At 39.0% G+C, this 9486-nt stretch overlaps 1 pseudogene; it reads right to left on the minus strand.

Annotated features, from left to right (window-relative positions):
• Positions 1-2008: 2008 nt before the first annotated feature.
• On the minus strand, positions 2009-9178 carry LOC124959434 (olfactory receptor 4C6-like; annotated as a pseudogene).
• Positions 9179-9486: the final 308 nt, after the last annotated feature.

Consider the following 9486-nt stretch of genomic DNA (forward strand, 5'->3'; position numbering starts at 1 on the left):
CTACCCTGGCCTCCAGGCCTGACTATGATATCAAAAGACTTTCTCACTTTCACCATAGGAGAAAAGGAATTTGGGTTTTCACACAGCAAGTCCTACCTATTTGAAGTGAGTAAGTTTAATGGGAATGATGAGCACCAGTGATTGACAAAAATGATGAAAAGGAGATGGCCACGTGAAGATAAGTGGGATAAAAATTCCAGAGAGAGAAAGCTCTGACTCTGACACAGGAACAACTGGGGCATTGTCAAGGAACTATATAAGATCAGTGAGTTGAATATAAGGATCCATTTAGAGAACGGAGAGAAGAGGAATGTCAAATGCAGGTAAGGTATTGTCAGTACATCTGTGTTCAGCCCTTCTTGAAACCCTTGAGAAATGCAGGCTATTGTTACTGCTTTAAAGTGATCCAAACATTCTTTCAGGATATGGTGTGCTATAGAAGAGTTGAGCAATGTCTTTCCATGTTCTGCAAAGGTTTTGTATTGAACTTCCATTTTTCTCTTAACTTTCAATTGTAGAGCTCACTTCAGAATACCTTCTTGAATACTTCAGAGTATAGTACAACTTTATGCTTATTTTTTTCCATTTATTAACAGCAAAGACAAAATTCACAAAAATGTGATTAGTTTGATTTTTATGAAAACCATAAGGTGGTTTTATATTATTACAATAATGTGAATATTACAAAGGAATAAAGTTCTTACATTTATACTTTGTAATCTGAAAGGATTAATGACTGTATAAAGATCAATAGAATAAAAAGTATAACATTAGCTTTAGTTTTACATTTTTTATTTTATAGTTGCAAGTTTTCCTGACTAGGTAATCCTGGTATCAAACTTTAATGGCTTGTCTTGATGAACTCTCAATAGAATAAAAAATCAGCTGAACCTGTTAATAGAATCCTTCTCAGACTTACTCAATATGAAGTAGTTTCCAAAATGATAGCCTTCCACTTCCATAAACTTGTTCTATTGGTTTCTCTGTTTACTTTATAGTTATTTAAGATTATCTTCTTTTCCCCCTAACTATATGCATTTTGTTATTTTTAAAATGGTTCTTGTCTTTTATAAACATTTATTAGGTACCTATTAGAAATCTAGTCAGGCCAGGTGTTGTGGTACATGCCTGTAATCCCAGTAGATCAGGACGGTGAGACAGAAGGGTTGTAAGTTCAAAGTGAGCCTCAACACTTAGCGAGGCCCTAAACAACTTAGTAAGTCCCTGTCTCAAAAACAACACAATAATAAAAAAGGCTGGATATGTGGCTCAGTGGTTTAGCATCTCTGGGTTCAATCCTTGGTGAAAAACAAACACACACACAAACACAAACAAAAAAAGAACAAGCAACAACAAGAAAAAAAAAACTAATAGGGGACCAAGAATAAACAAATGCAAAGTTCATCTCTCATGGATGTCCAGTCCTAGGGCAGGGATGTGGAAAGATAGAAAATAGTGAAAGTCAACCATGGTCATACAAGGTATTTTTACTTTTGATCAGAGTTACTGATGCAATGAAGGTGTTGGGTTGGAGAAGCAGGGCAGGAGGGAAGACTTCTTCAACTGAACCACGGGGATTGGCTTCTCAAGGAAGATAAGGTTTAATTTCTTAACAGATGACAGAAATCAGAGAGAAATGACAACCGGAGGAAGATGAGGGTTCATTTCAGACAGAGAAGCAAAACCCTAAGGAGAGAAAAGTGTTGAACAGCTATTTGAGAGAGGAGAGGGCTCACAATGTGCTTGGAGAGGTAGAGGCAGTAGCAAGATGGATCAGAGAATTCCAGGGCAGTAGGAAGGGATACTAACGTGATGGGGAACAAAGCAGGACATCAAGCAAGAGGGCATCACAAACTCCATGTTGCTCACATCATAAGTTACAACACAGATTTTTAAACTTTTTAAAATTTCTAAGTTCCCTGGGGAGAATGGACAGCTTAATTCTCACCCATTTCTGAAAGAACCACTAGTTCTTCTGAGAAACAGTCACAGGTTCTTAACATGACAGTTAGCTGCCAACTGAAGTCTCCTGCTTCATCCAAAGTTTCTTCCTGGCAGTTTTCACCTTGTGTTCCTCAGTGTGTAGATCAAGGCATTCAGCATGGGTATGATGATTGAATTGGACATGGCCATCACCTTGTCTATGGGGTAAATAGTCACAGGCCTCACATACAAGAAAATACATGGCATGAAGAACAACATGACCACCGTGAGGTGGAAGCCACAGGTGGAGAGGGCTTTGCATTTCCCTTCACTGCCGTAAGACTTCAGAGAGCAGAGGATGGCCATGTAGGAGGTGATTAGGGTAAGGAAGATGGCCATGCACATTGCCCCACTTTTGAGGATAACTAAGAGACCTAGAGTCCAAGTGTCCATGCAGGCAATTGTCAGTAAGTGAAACAAGTCACACATAAAGTGATGGATGACATTGGGGCCACAGAAGGGTATTCTGTACATGAAGAGAAGTTGTATTCTTGTGTGCATGGATCCCCCCACCCAGGCCCCTCCCACCATCAGGCAGCACACTCGAGGTCTCATTATGCTGCTCTAGTGCAGGGACTTGCAGATGGCCACATAGGTGTCACAGGCCATTGAAAGATAGAGGGAGCCCGCACCTGAATAAACACAGGCTTCCCCAAACTGCCCCCAGCCTCCTGAAAGTGGTAAAGAATTTTCCATCTTTCATCTTATCTGTGAAGGCCAGGGGGACTGACCCAAGAGCAAACCCTGCTAATGAGGGCTCGGGGCCACTTAGCATCACCGGTTGAGGACGCAGAGGACCAGGCTCAAGCTTGCTAATAAATGACTCTTTGTTGCTTGCATTGATCATGGTCTCTGGTGGTCTTTGTGGGGTCTCAAGCCTTTGGGCACAACATATGCCCCAAGCCCACCCAGACACCTGATCATAGAGTCATAAGTGACACCTTCGGCCAGTGACTAAGGCATTGCCATGTGTTTTCTGGTCTGGATTGCCTGCAGGTTCTGGTTCTGGGCTGGTATAGTCCTGGCGGACACGCTATAGGACCCCAGCAGGGTCTCGGGAGACGTCACCTCGACCCATCGGGTGACTCTGTCACATCTGGGAAGTTTTTGTGCTGTATCTGGGTGATTCTGTCACATCTGGATGACTCTGTCACATCTGGAAAGCTTTTGTGCTGCATCTGGGTGACTCTGTTGCATCTGGATGACTGTCACATCTGGGCAGCCTTTGTGTTGCATCTGGGAAGCTTTTCTGTTGCATCTGGGCAGCTTTTGTGCTGCATATGGGCGACTCTGTCACATCTGGGTAACTCTTTGTCCCATCTGGGCAGCCTTTGTGTTGCATCTGGGCAACTCTTTGCCACAATAGGAAATTGTTTGTTTTTGTTGACAAAATACCAGCTAGCCAATTTCTGATTTAGCGTGCTATATGTCTGTCTGTGTATTGTAAAGTATGGTCATTACTCTTGTCTCATATTAAATTCTTCATTGCGTTAATCCGATCTTAGGCTTAGGGATACTCATTGCAGGGTACTTTACAGTCCTTCTCCTTGTTCCTGAGAGATTTGTTTACTCCAATTCCCCTAGGCAGAGAGCTCAGCAGCTCCATTCCTCAAAAGTAGTAAGAAATAATATTTTTTGATTTTCTGCATTCAAACCTAAACTGATTTCTCAACCAGGAAGAAAAAGGGTTAAAAAGTCCTAGGTGATCCTCCCCTCCCCCCTGTCTGGCCTTGTGGAAGCCTGTATTGGAATGTAAACTGCAGCAGTCTCAGCGGGAAAGAGGGGGTGACCTGAAGAAAAGAAAAAAAAAGATGTCTGTTTTAAACTCCTGGGCTGCTACACAGAACTAACTCATTTTCTAGGATTCTTGTTTTGTTTTGTTTTTCTTTAATGCTCTATTTTGAGCTCATAATTTTGATCCTGCATACCTAGGTTAATGATTTTTTTCTTTTTAATCAGTTCTATTTTTTTATTCAACTAGAATTTTTGAACATCTGTTACATTGCAATGCAGATTCACCTATAAAGTTACAAGGCCTTTGATTTTGTATTATTTGTATGTTGTGCTAATGTCATCTTTTGTCTGTACCAAAACTGAGCACTCCTAAAATTAAAATTTAAAAATGGATCCAAATACTTTTATTCACATGATTTAAAAGGGGTCGATTTAAATTGGGTAAACTAATAAAAGTAAAATGTCTTTAGAAATAACTCACAAGTCTCTAGGTGGTCAAACTAATGGAATGTTGATGTTAAACAATGTCTAATATCAATTGTTTCTAGGACTTTTCTTCAACAGGAAAGAGACAGCAAATACTGTTCAGGACACGTGTCTGATATCTTGGTTTTTACAGAATAAGTGAATTAGATTTAACATGTATAGGATTACTCAAATGTGTTTGTTGTTGACATCTGATTAATTTGCAAAGTTAAAATGCTAATTGTTAAATAACATCAAGTACTTTTAACTCCTTAAATTCCATGGAGTAACATACTTAAACATTATTGGTGGTTTCATGGATAGGTAAATTAAAAAGTGTTTAAAATCGCTTTGTGTCATTACTAAAAACAAGGTTATTAAGAGTTATGTTCTAACAGATAAAACCTCAACCCAGAGGGTGAGAGTTCCATCTGCTCCCTTACCACTTCCCCATGCTCCCCCTGCAGTTCTGCAAATCTCCAAGGAGATCTTAGATTTGGATTTAGAGTTACCATCTCCCCTCTCACTGTGTATCAGTTAGAGCACTATAAACAACAAAGTATTTTATCTTGTTAAAATAGAGTGATTTATCTAAATTCAGAAATTTTATAAGAGTTGTTTCAGAATGTGGACAAAAAGGGGTCAACAGATAGGAAAGAGAAAATAAAAGGTTCTGGGTTTGGAAATGTATTTAAGAAAAAGGAAAAGAAAATGTTTCTGGGTAAGAAAGTACCTGTGTGATGGAATACATGAGGGTCTAAGTAAGTGCTAAGAAGGTCTGTGTGTAAGTGAAGGGCAAGTTTCAACAAGTTTGTGTGTAACTAAGTTGGTTGTATGTATATGAGACAGTTGAAGCTATTTAAGGTTTTTCCTAAGGTGAAATACTAATGTTCTGAAATAAGCCAAAATTTAACCAATATGGTAAAATGACAGGGTAAAATGACAAGGATTTTTTAGAAACACTAATTTACTCTTAACTTTGTATCTATTAAGTTTTATTCTTTAAAACAATTAGTCTTAAAAATTGGGGTTTATACAATTATGATTAAACAACTGTTAAGAGTATTGTACTGTGTTACAGAGTCTAAATTTTTCTTTAAAAACTAAATTTAGTAAGATTAAAGTGTCAAGGTAATTGTGCAATGGTCACTCCTTGTATATTAAATGTATTCATATTTTCCAGGTATACAAGTTTTTAAAGCAGGAAATTTGTCAAGCTGCTGTTCTCCAGAATAAACTTGTCTGTACTGGTAATATTAAACTTAAAGAGTACATTTTATTGGGGATTTATTTCTATCATTTAATGTTCTATTATGGGACATATTATCAGTAAGGTATATGTAAAATTGGTTACTTATTTCACTGAGATAAAAATTTAAATGCAAATGTATATCTAAGAGTTAGTGACAGTCTGATTTGTTTAAAGTTTCATATTGTAGAAGGTGAAAGCATTTTGCTACACAAAAGAAAAATTAAAAGCTCTCTCAGCCCTTCTTTGATTGATTCCTGTTTTGGATATAATGTTAGACTGTGTTAACTAATCTTCATATGGACTCAGGAATCAATATATGTAAATTTCCTGTGTAGGAGCACAAGATGCCTAACTGCTGTGGCAGTAGCCACCCTGGAGAGGCTCTGTACAGGAGTCCTATCAGCTCTTACATTTATCTCAGGCACACAGCTCTTGGGCAGAAAGTAATTGCTTTGCTAGATAAACAGTGTTTCATCAGTTCCCTTCTCTAGTTCCTGCCCACCTTACAGTAACTTTGGACAGTGGACTTCTTTGAGAGCTACACAGAATTCCTAACATTGCAGTTGTGGGAAAAAGTTATGCAGATGTTCTAGTCTGTGTAACTCTCCTGAAAACAAAGAATAATGCTTACATACTCTTTAACCTAATAATAAGACAAGTATAAAAATTGCTAACATAACTCTTTAGGTCTGCATTTCCATCAGAGAAAAGAGCTCCATCTGATCTCAGCTTAATTTTCAAAATCTGTGTTTATAAACCTTTATTTTCTAATACTCCTTTGACCCCCACTGAACTTGAAAATTTGGTCATGCTGGTTATGGCAAAAGGGGCAAAAATTACCTTTAGGATTAGAACATTTTACTTAAGACTTATGAAGACCACTGCCTTACCTGAGATAAGGTTCTGCCTCACCCTGCTACATGTTAGAATGGCTCCAAAGAAAGCCAGACTTTAACTCATTTAAAGTTGTGCTCAAAAGTTTGATGTTTGCTGTAAAGATTACTGTGATCTCAAACAAGGTATATAATGTAGAACTCAGCCAAAATTCAAGATAATTATTATACAAGCTAAATATGTTTTTACTCTTGTTAATTTCATTTTGTAAAACTGTTTCCTGTTACTGTTTTGCAGAAGTAGCTGCTTCCAGAACATACAACCTAGGTAACTTGTGATAATAGGCCATCACCTTCAAAACAGATAGTATGTGGTAGTACTTTAATAAAAGGGTAAATGACTGTAAAGTTATGGACATTAAAGTTAAAGTCCAGTACTCTTACTTTATGACTGGTGAGACTGGCTTGCTGGATGATTAAGATCAAACTTAGAAATTGGAATTAAATATAGAGGCCAAGAGAAAAAAAAAAAAAAAAAAACACTATCTTGCCCTCAAAGTCAGCCTGAACCCAGGGAATAAAAGAACTTCTCTAAGGAGCCCTGCAACTCTGGGTCACACAACCTCCCGATCAAGGAGATTTTTGATACTAGAGAATAAAAATCACTCAGTGCATCTGCTGCGGAGGAGGGTCATGGATAAAGGGAGACACCCTAATGCTTTCAAGGAAAGCCACCTCTTCGAGAAGACCCTGCCTAACCAATGGCACTAATGGAGCTAAGAAGCTGCTCTTAAGTTCTCTATGAGTGACCCCTGTGGAAACTCAGCTGACTCTTTAACAAGACAGGAACCAGGTTAATTTGACCAGCTTGATCTTGGACACCCAGCAAAACAGTTAAAACCAAAATATAGACATTCTTGGGCATTTAAAAGAAATAATAGTTAAAATAACTTAAGATGTACACTTGTGTTAACCCGCTAAAATTAAGAGTAGAAGCTACAAAAGAAAGATTCTTAGGCAAATGTGCCTGATAACTATCAAGGGAAACTGCCAGAGTCAGAATATTTTAGTCAGTTTAAGGCCTACAGTCACAGGTAGGCTTTATCTATGTTTGCTAGTATGATTATCTAGCCCTAAGTAACAGAAATATAGAGATCTCTACTTAACACAGGCTATACCAATAAAGGGATACTGTATAAAAATCAGATGACATTAAGTAGCTTAACTATATTTTCTGGGGACCTTAATGACATTAAGAGTTAAATATTGTTTTTACATTCCTGATAACCTGGACAATGTTAAAGTACCCAAATAAGGGCCTTGTCACCTCCAGCCTTTGCTAGGCCTTGTTATGGGAACAACTTCTCAGTTCTTCCACCCCCTGGTGAGGAATTATTGACTTCTGTCATCTTTATGATATTCATTGGCATGTTCCAGATTCTGCAACATTTATATTGTATCAATCTCATTTCAGTACTCATGTCTTTTTGTTCTTCTCTCATAGAAGCACCCACCCCCAGATGCCTTTACAGCCTGTTCTTCCCCAACCAGACTTCTACCTTGGACCCCTCAGTTGACCCGATTTCTAAAAGGGAACTCCAAACTGCTTGCCCCACGCTGCCCACTTCCAGCTCGAAGATGCCAGATTGGTCATCACCCATTTTCCCTACAGCAGTGAAGGAGTTCCTAGTATTAGAGGGGTAAATGAAGTCAGAATTGGGGACAGGCAGTTAGTATAGAAATATGGGATTGGGTCAAATTGAGGAAATGAATTCCGTGTGAAGGCCGTCTGCCTCTGGAAGTTGGAGACTGCCCCTGGGAGAGTAGAATGTTAGGGATCTTCTAAGCTCATTGATTACCAAATTTACCTGCCTTTAAAGACTGTAAGCAAGGAGGTCTATGTGCAGCCCTGGGAGAAGAATGTTGGTTTTATGCTAATCATTCTGGAGTAGTGAGGAAATCCATGGCAAAAGTCAGAGAAGGACTAGGAAACAGAAAGAAAGAACGGGAAGCTAGTCAGATCTGGTTTGAATCCTGGTTCAATTTTTCCCCTTGGTTAACTACTCTGATGTCTGCTATAGTGGGACCCCTATTATTGTTGCTACTAGCCTTAACTATAAGACCTTGTATAGTAAATAAGTTAATTGCTTTTGTTAAGGATAGAATAAATACAGTACAGCTAATGGTGCTAAGGGCCCAATATCAGCCCATGAAGCAGCAGCAAGGGTTAAAACAATAGAGAACCAAGATTGGCTCTCTAAATGCTCTTGGAGAGGGGGGAATGAAAGATAGAGGGAGCCCACACCTGTATAAACACAGGCTTCCCCAAACTGCCCCCAGCCTCCTGAAAGTGGTAAAGAATTTTCCATCTCACATCTTATCTGTGAAGGCCAGGGGTGCTGACCCAAGAGCAAACCCTGCTAATGAGGACTCAGGGCCTCTTAGAGTCACCAGTTGAGGACACAGAGGACCAGGCTCGAGCTTGCTAATAAGTGACTTTGTTGCTTGCATTGATCGTGGTCTCAGGTGGTCTTTGCAGGGTCTCGAGCCTTTGGGCACAGCACCATCATGGTGAGCAGGATGATCCCCACACCTCCAAAGAAATGCTCTGCAAAGAGCTGGGTCATGCGGCCTGGAGGGAGATGGCAGTACTCTCAGAGACGGAGTCCACAGTCAACTTGGGGACAATGACTGAAGAGTAGGTGACATCCAGAAAGGACAGGAAGGTGAGAAAAAAGTACATAGGTGACCTCAGACTCTGACTTGTAATCATGGTCACCACAGTGAGTAGATTTCTCAGCACTGTGATCACATACATGATTAGGAATACAGCAGAAAATATTTTCCTCAGCTCCTGGTTCTAGGTAAGACCCAAAAGGATGAATTCTGTCACATTGTTCTGCTTTCCCATCTACCTGGTGTGTATATGAGCTTTTCTTGAAAGCTGGGGCACCTACAAAAAAGCAACATATGATTTATAGTTCATTATTAGTTGACTTCATAGTTGATTTCTAGGACCCCAGGAACTTGTCTATTTGTTATTCATTTGTCCGTCAACCAAGAATTTGACTTTTGGGAAAATGTGCTAAATATAGAATTTACAGATGCATACTTCATTAGTGAAAGTTTACCTCATGTCTTCTGTGTTTTCAAATTATTCTTCCATGTTTAATTGTTTTTCCTTCTTTCTTCTAATAACTTAAAGATTCTTATTAATAG

Source organism: Sciurus carolinensis, chromosome 11 (assembly GCF_902686445.1).
Source record: "Sciurus carolinensis chromosome 11, mSciCar1.2, whole genome shotgun sequence".
Taxonomy (NCBI): Eukaryota; Metazoa; Chordata; class Mammalia; order Rodentia; family Sciuridae; genus Sciurus; species Sciurus carolinensis.